General features: G+C 40.8%; 1 long non-coding RNA gene across 5 annotated transcripts in view; it reads right to left on the reverse strand.

Annotated features, from left to right (window-relative positions):
- The window catches only part of LOC307188747, a 292,437-nt gene that overhangs the window by 146,674 nt on the left and 129,319 nt on the right, over positions 1-16,444 (reverse strand). Inside the window, exons 6-7 of one of the 5 annotated variants that reach the window (XR_013829053.1) lie at positions 11,073-15,967; positions 7,026-11,027 (exon numbers count right to left, since the gene is read on the reverse strand). The exons of 1 other annotated variant lie outside the window; for it this stretch is intronic. This is a non-coding gene — a long non-coding RNA (uncharacterized lncRNA). Of the gene's footprint in view, positions 1-273; positions 5,876-7,025; positions 15,968-16,444 lie in introns of those variants that run through there. 3 more of the 5 variants (XR_013829051.1, XR_013829052.1, XR_013829054.1) reach the window with 3 other exon arrangements.

Below are 16,444 nucleotides of genomic sequence, written 5' to 3' on the forward strand. Positions count from 1 at the left end.
AGGTATTTGCTTCCAGGGGTGACTGGATTCAGAGCCCAGACACTGTCCTGAAGACTCTGTCTTACCCTCTCCCTCTCTCAGCTCTGTTCTCCTTTGTGGGCTCCCCTCAGGCATGTTCTCCCCTCACAGAGGTAAGAGGGTCATCAGCCTCTCAGCTACCCCTAAGGAAAGACCAGCATCTTTTCCTCCAATAGCATAATAACAAAAACTCCAGGGCTGAGTGTCACTGGAATAGTGTGGGTCCTGACCTGAACCTAGACCTGTGGTCAGAGGATAAAATTGCACGAACTGAGAGTAGAAGAGGGGAAAGCTTTGCGGGGGTGTGGAATGGGTGCCAGGACAACAGATCTCCTTTAAAGACCCCGAAGCTCATTTAATCCAACATGCCACCACCCAACTGCCCAAACACAGTATTCTGTGAAGCCTTCCCTGACAGCCTGACTGCGGTTAACACTCTTTCTTTGTCCATCTCTCATTTTGTATACAGGAAATACACAAAAATCACTCCTGGAGTGAAACTGCTGAGAGACTGGGTGTGAATCTATTATCTGGGTACCCTAGCACAGGGCTGCAACAGGGCTTCTCAGAGTTCTGTTGGATCACAGGACTCCCAAGAGCCATCAAGCTGAGTAGGTGGAGTTCTGAAGCTGGGCCCATAGTCCTAGTGTGGAGTTCCAGATCTGCTCCTGATCCACTGTGTCCCTCAGAAAAATCCCTTCTCAAATTTAGGCTTTGAACACCCCATCGTGCCCACCTATCTGTCAGGATTACTCTGAGGTGTGCCTTAAAACATGTGGGAGCAAGGTGTAATTGTCAACTAGTATCATTATGTTACTTGCCCATAGAATAACCAAGGTCCACTTTCAGAAGATATAGCATTATGAAAAAAGTTTAAAGGTGAAAAACTCATGCAATGATGGGACTGCCGTACAGCATAAAAAACAGTCTAGAGAAAAATGACTTTATTATGAAATATGTGCTTTGAATAAAACAATGCAGTGGGGGGATGTGGGAGAGCAGAACTAAAAGCCAGAAGTTCGTGGAGCGAAACCAGAGAGCATGGCCGTGCTGGAGAGGAATCGTGAGCACAGGCGGCTGCTGAGGTTCTAGCTGGAAAAACCTTTACGTGCGGTCTTTCCAGGCCTGGCCACGAAGGGATGCTGCTTTGGAAGGCCTTTCTCAGGCCTTCTGCTCCATTTCCAGTCTTCAAAAGGAGGGCCAAGGAGTCGGGTGAGCTTTGCAGGCAGATTACAACCAGACCCAGTTCTGTCTGTTGACACCATGGCTGCTCCCTTCCCCGACACCAAAGGCCGTCTGGCTTTCTTCACTCTGTCATCTTGGGCTGTAAGTAACCCACTTAAATCACCATTGGACAGGGAGAGGCTCACAGCCTGCTTTGCAGCTCTCCTTCCATCCAAGCCATTAGTATGTTTAATAGCTCTGGCCCCATGCTGATTTCTGACATGCAGTAATTAATTCCTTTCCACTCAGAGATATAGCCATTCACAGGTCTTGATTCAAAAATGTCTCTGCTCTGTTCCATTTGAAAAACACTTAAAATGTTGAGTAGGAAAACTGTTTGGCCTTTTGTGAAAAGCCACTGATCTCTATCCCATCCTTAAATGAAAATAAATTCCAGATGTGTTAATGATCTAAATGTAACATATGAAGCCATAAAAATACTCTAAGGTGAACATTTATATAATCTTAGGGTGGGAGAGTTCTTTCTAAGCAGGCAACCATAGGCAGAAACCATAAAGATAGAGGTTCATAAGTTTGTTCACATCAAAAATTTAAACCTGGGGGCTTCCCTGGTGGCGCAGTGGTTAAGAGTCTGCTTGCCAATGCAGGGGACATGGGTTCGAGCCCTGGTCCGGAAGGATCCCACATGCCGCGGAGCAACTAAGCCTGTGCGCCACAACTACTGAGCCTGCGCTCCAGAGCCCGTGAACCACAACTCCTGAAGTCTGGCACCTAGAGCCCGTGCTCTGCAACAAGAGAAGCCACTGCAATGAGAAACCTGCACACCACAATGAAGAGTAGCCCCCGCTCTCTGCAGCTAGAGAAAGCCTGCACGCAGCAGCGAAGATCCAACACAGCCAAAAATAAATAAGTAAAATAAATAATAAAAAATTAAAAACAAAACAAAACAAACAAGGAATAAAAAAACAATCAAGTACAAATTTAAAAAAAAATTAAACCCCTGTATGGCCTAAATTGTAAAATGAAATTGAATTAGAACAAAAGAAAATGACAAATTGGGGGAAACTATTTGCAATATACTTTGGCTGCTACCTACAATAATGATGATGCTAACATTCATTTCTATGTGCCAGTGTGTAAATATATACACAATACTAACAGTTTAATTCACAAAGGAAAAAAACTAAATGGTAAAGAAGCATAAGGGAAAATACTGTACTATGCCATCTTATATGAGGCACTTGAGTATCTGCAGATTTTGGTATCCGTGGGGGTCGTGGAACCAATCGCCCATGGATACCAAAGGACGGCTGTATTCCATCTTATTTATAATCAAATTAAAACAGCAATAAAAGGCTGCTTGTGAAATTAATCAAGACAATAAAACAATAATACCTAAATGTTAGTTAGGGTGCAGGAAAATGCTCACCTTCACACATTGCTGTTGAGAGTCTAAATTAGTATAAACTTTCTGCAGGGGAAATTTGTCAAAATCAGAAGCATGAATCCATTTCCACATCAAGGATTCTATCTTGGAGAAATAATTAAGGATACGTACAAAGATATTACTATAAGGTGCTATTTTAATAGTGAAGATTGGAATTAATTCAAATGCCCAACGATTGCAGGTTTGCTAAATAAGTTATCATACATCCACACTATGCAAACATTAAACAATTATGTTGTAGGTGTGTATTTACAAATATGGAAAGAGGTTACTATCTCTTGTTAGTAAATAAAAATAGCTTATAAAAACATATGCTCAGCATACAAAATCTCATTTTTTCCAAAAAAATCATGGAAAGAAAGTCTGGATAAAATATACCAAATATTAACAGTGGTAAAGTTATCTCTGGATAGTAAAATTAGAGGAGCTTTCTATTTGCTTTTTGTTTACAGATAATCTCTAATTTTTCTATAATGAATACATATTATAAAATAGGAATAACAGAAATGCTTATCTTATCTTTCATGATTAGTGTGGGGATTAAATGATATAGAAAGTGGTTTAGGTACCCCTCAGATGCTAACTGTGATTTCCAAAGAGAGAGCCCCAAGAAGGAGATGATCAGAGAAGTTGGGGAGGATGAACCAAAGGAAAAACAAACTTGAATAAGCTCATGGCATGCAGAGAAATTAGGGTGAAGGAGACATAAAATGTGAGAGTGGACAGAAAATATGGCCACAGACCTACCTTTGGAGAGTTTGATAGAGTAGAACAAGGAGAGAGGATAAACAGAACCAAGAAGGGAAGAGGGTCAAGAGAAGGACCCTACTGTTTTCTCCTTTTTTGAAAATTTATTTATTTAGTTTTGGCTGCATTGGGTCTTCACTGCTGTACGCGGGCTTTCTTTAGTTGCAGCGAGTGGGGGCCACTCTATGTTGTGGTGCGCAGGCTTCTCATTGCGGTGGCTTCTCTTGTTGTGAAGCATGGGCTCTAGGTGTGCAGGCTTCAGTAGTTGTGGCACGTGGGCTCAGTAGTTGTGGCTCATGGGCTCAGTAGTTGTGGCTCATGGGCTCTACAGCACAGGCTCAGCAGCTGTGGTACAAGGGCCTTGTTGCTCCATGGCACGTGGGATCTTCCCAGACCAGGGATCGAAACCCGTGTCCCTTGCATTGGCCGGAGGATTCTTAACCACTGCGCCACCAGGGAAGTCCCTCCTTTTATTTTTGAAGATTATGAAGTTCTGAGAATGTTTGAAAGTGGGGAGGGCTTGTGAAGCTTCATGCAAATATGTGCAAATAATCAGTCTGGATCACAGTTCATAAAGTCCTCCTGGGTCCACGGCCCCTGATGTGTCCCCTAGATAGTCTCCCTCTGTTTCATCTGGAGGTTCTACTGATGATCCTTACCTCTCTGCAAGTATTACACAGTTGTGGTGTTATTTACCCCAAGGCAATGGGTGATATAGCAACCTTGGGGAGGATTCTCAATCCCACACAAGGAAAAGTCAAGTTAGAAGGAATTCCAAGGGCCCTGGCCAATTGGAGGATGTCCCGTCTTAGAAAAATATCTTATAGTATCTGCACCAGAAAGAGACTTGAGGATGACCTGGCTAATGCTTAGTCAATACTACTGTCCGCATTTCAGTGGAGAGATAGCCAGTTGTCCAGCCTGTTCACACATTTTCAGTGACAGGTAGCTCACTGCCCCAAGCCAGTCCTCCACAAATGGATGAGCTCCAGAAATCATGATAAAAACTTATGTCTAGAATTTCTAAGGTCCTTTTTCAAATTTGTTATGAACTTTTGATAGTTCATATTTTCTGCATATATTCACTGCATATATTCACTGCAGACACTTTCAAGTTTGATTTTCAAATTTTTTATGATCCCTTTCACACATAGCTATTATGAATATAAATTATTGTTTTATAGACTACATCCAATAATTCCACCATGTAAAGTCTCTGTAGTTATGTTTCTATTGTCTGTTGTTTCTGCTCGTTCTCTCTTGTGGAGGTGAATTTCCTTTTGTGACTTCTTATCTTGGACAATCTACTGAAAATTGTATTAGAAAAGCTATTGTCAGGAATAGTTTGAGGCCTAGAATGCAAGTACATTTCTCCTGAGAGGATTCATGTTTGCTTCTAACAAGAACCTTATTAAAGTATATATACTGAATAAGCAGTTAGTCTGGGGTGAGACTCAGGAATCCATATTCTTAATAAGCTCCCTGGTGCCACTGATGTCCTGGATCCATGGACCACACTTTGAGAAGCAAGGGACTGGAACAGGACCCAAAGGTTTAGAACCAGGGTGTAATTCTTGGGACTGTATCCCTTCTGGTCCCAGCTTATTGTGGGAAGGGTCTCCTAGGAGATGCCTCACTGTGTGTGGCCTGTGCTTTGCTTTCTGTCTCTCTCACCTCTTGAGACTGCCAGAACAAAGGTTTAATTTTGAGGGAGTAGTGTGTTCAGATCAAAAGCAGTTACAGTGCTTGCTTATCTTACTAAGTTTTCATTTTCCGTTTATTTTTAATCCAGTAATCCTTTATTTTCTTGTCATCTCTTTGATGCTTTTAAGAAGATTTTTTTAAACGTACATTTTTAGTTGCTTTCAGTGGGAGGACTGGTCTAAATAACCTACTCCACTGTTCCTAGAAACAAGAAGGTCTATTACGCCAAGCACTTCACATCTTCACACTCATGAACTCCTTAATTCTCTTGAAATAGTAATATCCAAAGAACCTCCTAGCATTATCTCCTTTGTCAACATAAGACTTTGTAGGCATCTATGATTATTTGTTTAGAATAAATGTGTAAAGTTCTCCCCCGTCCCTCCCTTGTCCTGCTTTTAAGGCTCCGTGCAGAGCTCCTTCGTTCAGCAGGCCTTTCCTTGCTGCTCTATCTTGCCTGGCTGCTCCTCTTCGGACAGTCTTCTTGCGAGCATGTCCCAACATTTCAGAATGGGGCTGCTAAAAGGAAATATTAAGATCCACTTCTCATTCCCCAGATGAGGAGACTGAAGCCCCAAGAAGGGAAACAACTTGCCCAGGATCTCACAAAGAATTATTGCTGCTCGTAAGACGAGAACCCAAATCCTCCTCAGCCAGCCTGGCGGCGTTTCCACAATCATACGCGAGTCCTTCGTTATGTTGCGCCAAGCTTGCCTCTCAACAACTTCCATGTAGTAATTAATCAAGAAATGGCAAGATGTGTGTCTTCTAAATCTGGGAAAAACACCAAAAGAGCTCAGTACATTTTTATGTAATTTTTATCTGCCTAGGTCTGAGGATAAAGGTCTCCATCCCCGAACAGCTGAAGAGGAAGGAAGCAGTCAACAGACACTCTTGGAGAAATAACAGTTCACAGAGTTTTATTTTAACTGTCCCCTTTTATTTAATTTCTATCTGTGAGACCTCTGAAATCTGAAGAGCCCTGAAAAAGCCATAGAATACACCCACTGTCCTCCTGGAAGGATTCCAGTAAAAACAGCTTCTAATTAAATAAACGAGCTCTGCCATGTTTGCTTCAGATAACAGAATAACGCTTCCATGACAAGCGTGTTTGACTGCAGTCAGTTTATTACTTGTTAAATAATCATTGAGCCTTGCTGTTCCTATCCATCTTACAACCTTTCACTAACTAAACACAGAAGAATTGTAAAACAAATAAACAAACAAACAAACTAATCATAATAAGAAAAAAATGGCAATGCTTAGGGAAACTGGAATGTCTGTAATGAAATCCATTAAGAAAGGAAGCAAAATGACTAATTCAGGAACTGGGTAGTAACTCATTCAATCTAATTTCTTAAACTCCTGAACTCCTGGCCCCCAAACACTTCCCGGACCATATGTCCTCCTGAGCACCACCCCATGCAGAGAGAGAGAGACACACACACACACACACACACACACACACACACACGCACACACACACACACACACACACACACACACACACACACACACATCCCTATGCCCCTGCTGCCATTGTCTTTTCAATGGTCTCAGACATGGCACACACTCCCATGCCTCTGTGCCTTAGAGCAAATTAGGCTTCAGGCTGCAACACTGACTGCTGTTTCCCCACCTATCAAAATCCTTTCCAGCCTTCAGGGTCTAACACCAGCTTCCCTGAAGATTTCTCAGGGATGATGCTCCCACCCTACTTGTGGGGGATCCATTTTTGGAGAGGCCATGGAGATCCAGCCTCTCTGGAAGGGGCTCTGGAAGGCACATGGACCCTCCCACCATACTTATAATTTTTTTTTTTTTTTTTTAGCATAAGTATGTCCCATGGAATAGTTGGGGTATCCTTAGGATACTAAAACGATTCTTCATGATTTATCTGAGATTCAGATTTAGCTGGGTTCCCTGTGTTTTTCCTGGCAACCCTACTCAGGTGGCATGCCTGTGGCAGTGGTTCCTATTGGAGGACATTTGCAGGTCTCACTGGTCTGGGCATAGCCCAGGCTATATGCCGCTTGCTGAATGATGGCTCACCTCCGCCTTGATCTCTGCCATTTAGTAAAACAAATGAGTATAAATTGTACATAAAATTGAGTCTCCTCGAACATGTGTGTGACTTTCAAACTACTGTAGAAAATTTTAAAAATAACAGCAATAGTAATAATAATAATTATATCTGTACTGCCAGGCACACTTTCAAGTGTTTTACAGATGCATGTTCATCTTCATAACAACCTTATGAGGTAGGCAACATTATTGTCTCTGTTATACAGTTGGTCCTCTATGTCTGTGGGTTCTGTATCCACAGATATGGAGGACTGACTGCTACACCATTTTACATAAGGGACTTGAGCATCGGTGGATTTGGGTATCCTGGAACCAAGTCCCCCATGGATACTGGGAAAAGACTGTACAAATGAAGAAACTGAGGCACTGAACACTTAAATAATTTGCTCAGTTGGCAGGTAGGTTGCTTGTAGTCAGTAAGTGGCAGAGCTGGGATTGAATTCCCACAGTCTGGCTTCAGAGCCTGCCTTCTCAACCACTCTCTTCTACTGCATCTTTGATAGCCAGTACTAACACACTACTCACAGCCCCTCACAGCTTATTGTTAACATACCAGTGTGCTGTGACCTTACATCTGTGAGCAGCGGCCTACAGAATCAATTCCAAATTCATTTTCTGGGAGTCATGACTTTTTGTAAGCTGATGCAGCTTACTTTTACACACCCAACTCCGGATATTCCCCTTCCCCACGTATGCTCCAGTGAACCTCCCTGTGGGAGGAGAGGTTCTGTCTAGTGCTAGCATTTCACATGGTCTCTGGAAGGAATGAATAGAAACTCAGAAATCTTGCCGTTTACTGCTACTGCTTTGGCACACACTCTGTGACACACAGCAAATACATTATTTCTCTCAACCCATTCTTTCTTCTCCAAAAGGAAAATTCCTACTCATTCTTCAAGATTTAACTCAAATGTCACCTCCTCTGTGAAGGTTCCCCTGATTTTCCCTGGTTGTGTTAGTCCTCCCTCCTTCTGTGCTCCTTTGGTACTTGGGTCAGGCTTAACCCCTGGTCTCTGGATTCCCAAATCAGATCTCCTTCTGCTGTCTCGACTCTATCTCAATGAAATATTTCTCTGGAACAGAGCTTCTCCACCTTGACTGAGGCTCTGAATCAGCCAGGGAGCTTGGTAATATACGAATACTGGGTTCCCACTCCCTAGATTTCTGATTTGGCATGTTGGTTGTAGGATCCAGACACCAATATTAAAAAAGAAATCCACAGATAGTTCTGAGCCACAGCGATGAGCCATGGTTCAGAGCCAGGATTCTGAGTAGAAGTGACACGCTACATAAGCGTGCTGAAGTTGAGCTCCATTCTTGATACCTAGTGAATACACTCCTCTCTGTTGGCTGCGCCCTTAAGGGTGGTTATGACTGAGAGCCTGAAAGAGCTTTGGGGAGAGCCCTTAAGGTCACTTCCAATCCAACTTTCTATTATCCTGATGACATTTTTGACATGAGATTCAATTTCATGCACCCAAAGGAGCAGCCCCTACTACAGTGATATCAGGAAGAGGGAAAGGTGCCTATTTTAGAAGTTGTTTAGAGGAGAAAGACTTTAGAATTCTCTAGTATAAACCCAGGTGGGGAAATTAAGGCTCAGAAAAGTGAAGGAAGCTGACCAAGTTTCCGGTTTTCCTGCCCCTATCCCTTGTGCCCTCACATACCTTGTCCACCTCACCCAATGCCAAGTCCCTAGGGTGGCATTCACCTTCATTTGAAAGTGAAAAGAAAAAGGGCTTGACCCACGCACACAGTTTATATCCAAGCAAAGAAATTACACTCTGTTTATCCAGTAAAACATAATTTTAAATGACACCCAGCCTCATAAAAGACACACACACACACACACCAAGAAACATCACACAATTCAACGAAACCCTCTATCGTAGTATTATTCAAACCAGTGTAAAGCAGCTGCATTTTTAAAAAATGAAAATTGAATTCTGAGGCATATCCAAGAGATAAAAGTCAAAAAAAGCCAATATATCATGATTGAGTATGCATGACCACAACCCGTAATCTCTGCCATTCTCTGCAGTGTAAACAAACCTGCTGATTGTTGATGGTATTGCTGAAAACATCACTAATCAAACCTTAAATACCAAATACATTTAAGCGAATAACACTCCAGTTACAGTCATTCTAGCTAATCGTGAAGGAAATCCAAATTGGAGACCAGTTTGAAAATGGCCAGAGCTATCCTGTAGCTGTGCATTAATTGACCAACATCCTAGAGGCAGTGCTTTCTCTTAAGTACAGGAGGCCTGAAACACAAAAGGAAATAAGGAAGAAGTCCAGGAGGCAAGCGCTAATGCAATTTCAAACTGGAATTACATCAGCAGCTTTAAACAGATGGCAGAATGGGAATAAATGTGTTAGCTCCTTTCTCTTACTTGGGCTTTCATTGTTTATATCATTAAAAATAAGGAGAGTTTAAAATAACATATATCGTCATGTAGCGACTCACAGAGACACAAAAAACTAGTTTGAAGGAAAGACTGAATTTGGTCATACTCCTGGTTGTTTTGAAAATAACTGGGTGAATTCAATTAAGTGACCCGCTGGCTATTTACAAAAGAGGTTAAAACCTTTAAAGGCATACTGACTATGATCGAGCTGGTCACCGAAAACTCCGGATAATCCAGAGATCAGTTTAAGAACATTTCTCCTGTGTGTGAGAAGGTGTTGGTGGGTTATGGGATCTTATACTCCCCAAGTTCAATAGACTTAATTGATTATCTAGTCCACGGATAGCAAAGAAATGAATGAGTGTCAGCATTTTCTGTTCCCAGACCTCAACAGACAGCACGAACCTATTCTGGAATCATTCCTGCTACCAGAGGTTTAGTCTTAGAATTCTTCTCCAGACAGCCCCATGCTGCTTGCTCATGACAGACTGGGTATGTGGGAGCCTTTTCCCCTTCCCTGATCTCATCCAACTCATTTATTTTTCAGATGAAGAGACGGAGGCCCAAGGAGAATAAAGTGTCCAGTGATACCAATCATAATGTTCTGCTCTATAAATGTTTACTAAATGCTCGATAAATATTTATTTACTGTGTGCCTGGCACTGTGCTAAGCACCTTGCGTGAGTCATCCCACTTGACCTCACAACAATCTTATAGAGGCAATTTTTGTTCCTATTTAAAAAATGAGGAATCAGAGTCAGGTCAAATACTGCTCTCCTTGTCGGGATGTTGGAGTAGGCGCACATGAAATCCCTTTCTCGTCTTTGAATTCATAGGAAAGCTAATACAATACTTGAAATGCTTAAAATACACTGGAAATAAAGGGAATACCTTTGTGGGTCAGGAGGAAAGAGAAAACCTATTTATCTATTTAGTAATATTTAGGAATTGAAGTGGGGCCATGGAAACAGGGACTGGACATGAGCTCCCCCCGAATAACTGGGAGCTCTAAAGCATGTCAGGGCTTGCATTCTACGCTACATACATCCACCTCTATCAAAAAGTTTCCTATGAAGTTAGGAAAGTGCCACAGAGGGGAGTGAATTTGTGCTGCACTGAGACCTACCACCACCATTTTGCGAGGTGTGGACACACAACCCACCTCAGAGGACCTGGGTTCACATCCCCATTCTTGTGAATGTAGCTTTCATTCTCTAGGGATAAAAAAAAGTTTCCTTGTCTTCAAAACAGAATGTCAATGCTTCTACTGTGTACTCACAGCTTCTTACAAAAAAAGTTAGGTAGGCAGCCTCCAAGATGGTCCCCAATGATGCTCAGTGATGAGTATTCATGCCCTGTAATAGTTCCCTTGCACACTGAACAGGGCTGACTTGGTAACCATAGAGCATCAGAATAATTATGGTGTATGTCTTCTGAGGCTTGATCACAGAAGGTATGATCAAGCCTCAGAAGACATTCTGAGGCCTGTCTTTTCCTTGTTCTCTCTTGTATCACTCCCTCCGGGGGAAGCCAGTGCTGTGCTGTGAGACACTCAAGCGATGTTATGGAGAGGCCCGCCAATCTGCCATCCAAATAAGTAAGTCATCTTGAAAGCAGATCTTCCAGAGCAAGTCATGCCTTACGATGACAGTACCTCTAGCTAATATCTTAACAGCAACCCCATGAGAAATGACAAACTAGAACCACCCAGCTAAGCTTCTTCTGAGTTCCTGACCCAAAGACACTGTGAGATAATGTTTGTCATTTTAAGCCACTAACTTTTGGGACTAATTTGTTAAGCAGCATTAGAGAACTAATATCAATGTAAATAAGATAATAACTGTAAAGTGCTATCTCTTTATATATCTTAGGGAAAATTTTGATATCAACTGAAAATCTGAATTTCAGGTCACTGCATTTCTACTTTATTTTGTACAAGTCACTTGACCTTTCCCCTTGGTTTCTCCTGCAAGTGGGGAGTGGTGGAATTAATCCAGCACTGTAAGTCATTACTAACAGAAGATGTAAAATCTCAAGTCCCAGAAATGAAATGCAAAGGGCTGAAGCCAGCACTGTCTCCCCTACCCGTGGTATATGGAAATTAGGATTTGAGATGGTGTGCTCCAGGATGACACCCCTGAGACCTTATTGCCTATATTAGCATCCAGACTGGTCAGCTTCTTGTTAACATTTCACCCTAAGCCTGCTGAATCACCTTGATGACTTTTGCATACACTAATTGAAGGCTTTACTTTAGGAGAGAAAATAATAGATACACATTTTTTCACCTGCTTCAGGTATTACCAAAAAAACTTTATGACTTTATGTCAGTATTTCACATGATTAGTCATATCAAACAAGCTAATATATGTCTTATTTCTTGTTGGTTTTTATCATTCCTTTCCTTCAAAATCAGACATGGATATATAATTCTTTGTTAGAGCTAACATTTTTATAAAATTAATTGCTTTCACAGGCATTTGGGAAAAATTATTTTGAATTATCATTCTTTTTTAAGGGTTAAGAGCTTTTCACACCCCTTCATCCTTGGGTCAGAATGAGATTTTTTAAAAATCACATTGGGACCCCAAACATTAGCTGGTTATTTAAATCATGATATTTCTCCAAATTTGTATGTGTGTGTTTATCCAAATATCTCAGTGTGAATTATATGGATGGATTTGTTGGGCCTTTTTTAAAAAAAGAATTATCTTGTGGTATGAAAAATTTTCTAGGTGATATATTACTTGGGAACTTGTCCTAAGGCTAAGAAACCAGTAGTGTTACAGTTAAAAAATATTTTTGTATTTTTAGTGTATCTAAAATAGCAGATCCTAATTATTCTTACCTATTGCCTTAATTATGTACAATTAAAGTTTTTCTTCAGTTTATTTCTCACATACATATTAATATCGGAGCCTGCCCCCCAAACATTTTCACCCAGGCCCAAATGGGCAGCAGAGAACATCAGTTCAAAGCTTCCTGAAGTTCCAGGGCATTAGGCTCTAGTCTGATTCTGTCCCTGGGTAGTTGTGGGAGTTTATCCAATTACTCGAATTCTTCAGGACTCAGTGTCCTCGTCTATAACATACAGTGCCTGGTGGATGGTCTCTAGAGTCCTTTGGTTCGTCCTTCCAGGCCTAACTTTCTAGGCTTCTAGTGAAGCATTGCAGACTTGTCTGGTGATAGCGACGAAAGTACTCTGCTTCCCGATACGAAACAGATAGACTTACATCACCTCTGACCTGTTAAAGCCCCCAAAAGGCACATTTCACCTCCTTGGTCTTCAAACAGGTGGAGAGTTACCATCCCCATTTTACTACATCAACTGAAAATCTGAATTTTCAGATTTTCAGATTTCAGAGAGTAGGAACAAAGTATGTAAGGTCTCTAACCATGAGAGATTTGAGGCCTGCCTGGGTAGCTTTCTCTGAATGGGTCAATATTTAAAAATTAATTTTGTTTTCTGATTAAGCAGTAATAGTTAAAAAGCACAAATGACAAAAAAAGAATAACTAACATCTATGGTGTGCTTGCTCTGTGATGATACTCTTCTAAAACCTTATCTATGTTAAATCATGTCAGTCTTACAGTAAGCTTCTGAACTAGGCACTATTATTCTCTTCATGTTAGAAATGAGAAAACTGAGGCACGGAGAGGTTAACAACTGGCCTGAAGGCATATAGCCCATTGGTGGCAGAGCTGGGATACAAAACTGGTACCTTGTATCCTCAATCCCTCGCTGTACATATGAAAAGATATAAATCTTACAAACGATCAGTAAAATGAAAATAAATAACATACTATTTTTTAATCCATCAAAGTAGCAAAAAGTTTAAAAATTTTAAAATTAGATAATATCCAAGGTAAAGAAGCATATGGGTATTTTCATATACTCTGGTTAAGAGTATAAATTGGTACTGCAATATAAGTGCTTTAAAAAAAAATCTTCCTGGAGTACCACCCACATATATGTGCAAGGTTACACAATATGATACTGTTCTAAAACAGCAAAAAAATTAAAGTCACCTGGGTGGTAGGGGAAGCAAAAAAAGTTGCATCAGAATTTCCAGGTATGGGGCCTGGGCACTGGTTTGATTAAAGCCCCTTACATGATTCCAGTGCAGAACCACTGGACTAAATATGCTTCAGTCTCTATTTGATGGAATAGTTTTGTTTTTTTTTTAATGAGGTAGATTTATATGTAACTGACAAGGAAAGAAAATTGCAGAATATGTATTGTATGATGCCATCCATGTAGAAACAAAACAATACTTTGTATTTCTATGTGCATACATACATATGTTTAAATATATTGAAAAAAATCCAGAAAGAGGCATGCCAAAGTGATGTGATTAGCTCAGGGAATTTAGGCATGGTGGTCAAAAAGGATTTTAGCTTTAATAGCAATGACTTTAATATCTTACAAGTAGATTAAAAAATAAATTTTAAAGTATTTATAGATGTTAAAAAAAATGAGTACATTAAACCATACAAAAATAGAAAAGAAAAAACCGAAATCATAATCCAACCAGCTAGAAAAAGCCATTAAAATTTGTTTTGTCTATTCCTTCCTGTCTTTCGTCTATACTTGCATATATATTTATTTTAATCTTTTTCTTCCCTTTTTACACAAAATAGGAATTATTACATGATGCCTTTTCCCTTAAAAGTTTGCCAAGATTTTCTCCATGGAAGCTCCTGAAGCTCCTGCACCAATCCCTGACGGTCCTGCCCTTCCGTGAGAGTCTGGCTGGGGACGGGGTCTAGGGTGTGGACCAGGGGTGGGGGTGGCAGCTATCATATCACATGGGCCACCACTTATGGGGGTTTGCAGGGTTCCCCCAACCCTGCCACAGGGCCTGGCATTCCTGATAAAGGATTTAAAGTTTTGGTGAATGGAAACTCCCTTTTAGCATATGAGTTTGTTACTTGACTTTCAGACACACTTTCAATCTGTTTGAAAGTAGGGGGTCATCTATAATTGACTTCATCCCAAGAAATGGAACCAAATTATGGAAAAGGAGAGGAATCAGGTCACATGGTTCAAAAGGGAGGCATCTGACAATTCTAACCCTTGAGTGGATTCGACTGTGTCTTCCAGTCTGCATGCCTACATTATGACCCAATTGGTGGTGTTGCAAAGTATCTGTTCTCATGGTTTATTCAACTCTACAGGTTTATGAAGCACTGACACTGGGTTGGGCACTGGATGGAAACAACACATTAAGGATTTGGTTGCTGGTCTGTGGGTTCTTGTGGTGCAGAAAGGAAGACACGTATAAATGTAGAGCCTCAATTCAAGGCAGGCTATGATGCACTGTAACTAGCAGAGCCCTAACCAATCTGTCAAATATGGGTGTAATAATGGGACAATAGGATGAAATTCTGCTATCCCTAAATCCATATTCATGGGGGGAGGGGAAGTAGTTTTCCTACACCTCTTGCATTGGTTCATTCTTGAACCCATAAACTTGAAGTCACAACCCTACTATGGCTAGAATGCCATCCCTGTGTTGGCATCCCATTTTGGCTGCCTAGAGAAGTATAGCTGCATTTTAACTCTGATTCAGGGGCAGCTAACATTAAATACACACAGTCTGTTAATACCTGGGAGGTAGTGTGAGCTTGAATCTTTCTGGCTCTACTTCCTTATCTGTAAAATGAGGATCTTTCTTTTTTTACATCTCTCTCTCGTTTACCTCTTCCCACACACACTTGAGAATCAAATGAGTTAATGGATGTGAAGGCAGGCTCCATATTTTAGACAGCTATAGAAACGTAAGGCCATTATATAGATTTTTATCAGACTGCAGGTTTATCGAATGTTTATATTTCATCCTTGGAGACCCTTGCTTTTATTTGAAATGCAGTATTCATCTCATCGTTTTTTTGTGGGACTAATCTTTTTATCCAATGTCTTCAGTCTGTTTGCTAGAAAGCTGTTTAGGTGACAATGTTGATATTCAAAAGCCAATCTGAAAACACTTTCTATCTAAGAAGTGTCAAAAATCACAAATGTGTGTCTTTTTTAAAAACTGACTTTATCAACTGTTTTACAACCCTGGCGAAAATATTATGTGTTTTAGGTGTACGTCTGCTCTGAATATTTCTGGCATTCTTCATGGGCTTGAATGTGGTTCCTGATTTATTCCTTTTAAATAACCTGGTGATCCCAGGGGGAATATCACAATCTATAAGTATCACTATTTACAATGAGATGGATTTTCCTACCTTGCTAATTGCAGTATTAATTTTCATTTACAAGTTGGTAATTCCTAGCATCAATCTTTTCCCTGTTGGTGGGGTAGGGCCATTGTTTTCAGAGAAAGCCCCAGGAACATCTTTTCTACTCTAATCTCCAGTTGTGCTACACAAAACAGAAAACAAGAGGAACAAAGGATAAGATAATTTCCTTGATGGTAGACTAAAGCAGGCAGAAATTTCTCAGGTTTCTTAACACGCTTTCCACTCAGAACGACACTGCTCTGGGTTTCATCAGCATCTCAGAATCATTTTCATCATTCTCCCTGCCTCACCCTAACCAAACTCATTCCCACACCATATATGAAAGTATTACCATCGTTATTGCAAGATTTATATTCCCATTCCACTCCCCCCTTGCCTATTGCATCCCATCGCCAGGTATGAGAAGAAAATCATGAAGTAAAAGCATTTCCCCACATGCTCTGTTTCTCTGCTTTGAACCCTCAGTCCCAGCTGCCAGCAGGAGCACCTCAAGGGCTTTCAGAAATTCAATCAGTTCCCAGATAGGAGTGTAAGATATTAAGTTTCACACTGTTTTCCTCTAGGATTTGGATTTTCCACTTTTTGAGTAAAGTCTAGT

This window comes from Stenella coeruleoalba, assembly GCF_951394435.1.
Source record: "Stenella coeruleoalba genome assembly, chromosome: 7".
Taxonomy (NCBI): Eukaryota; Metazoa; Chordata; class Mammalia; order Artiodactyla; family Delphinidae; genus Stenella; species Stenella coeruleoalba.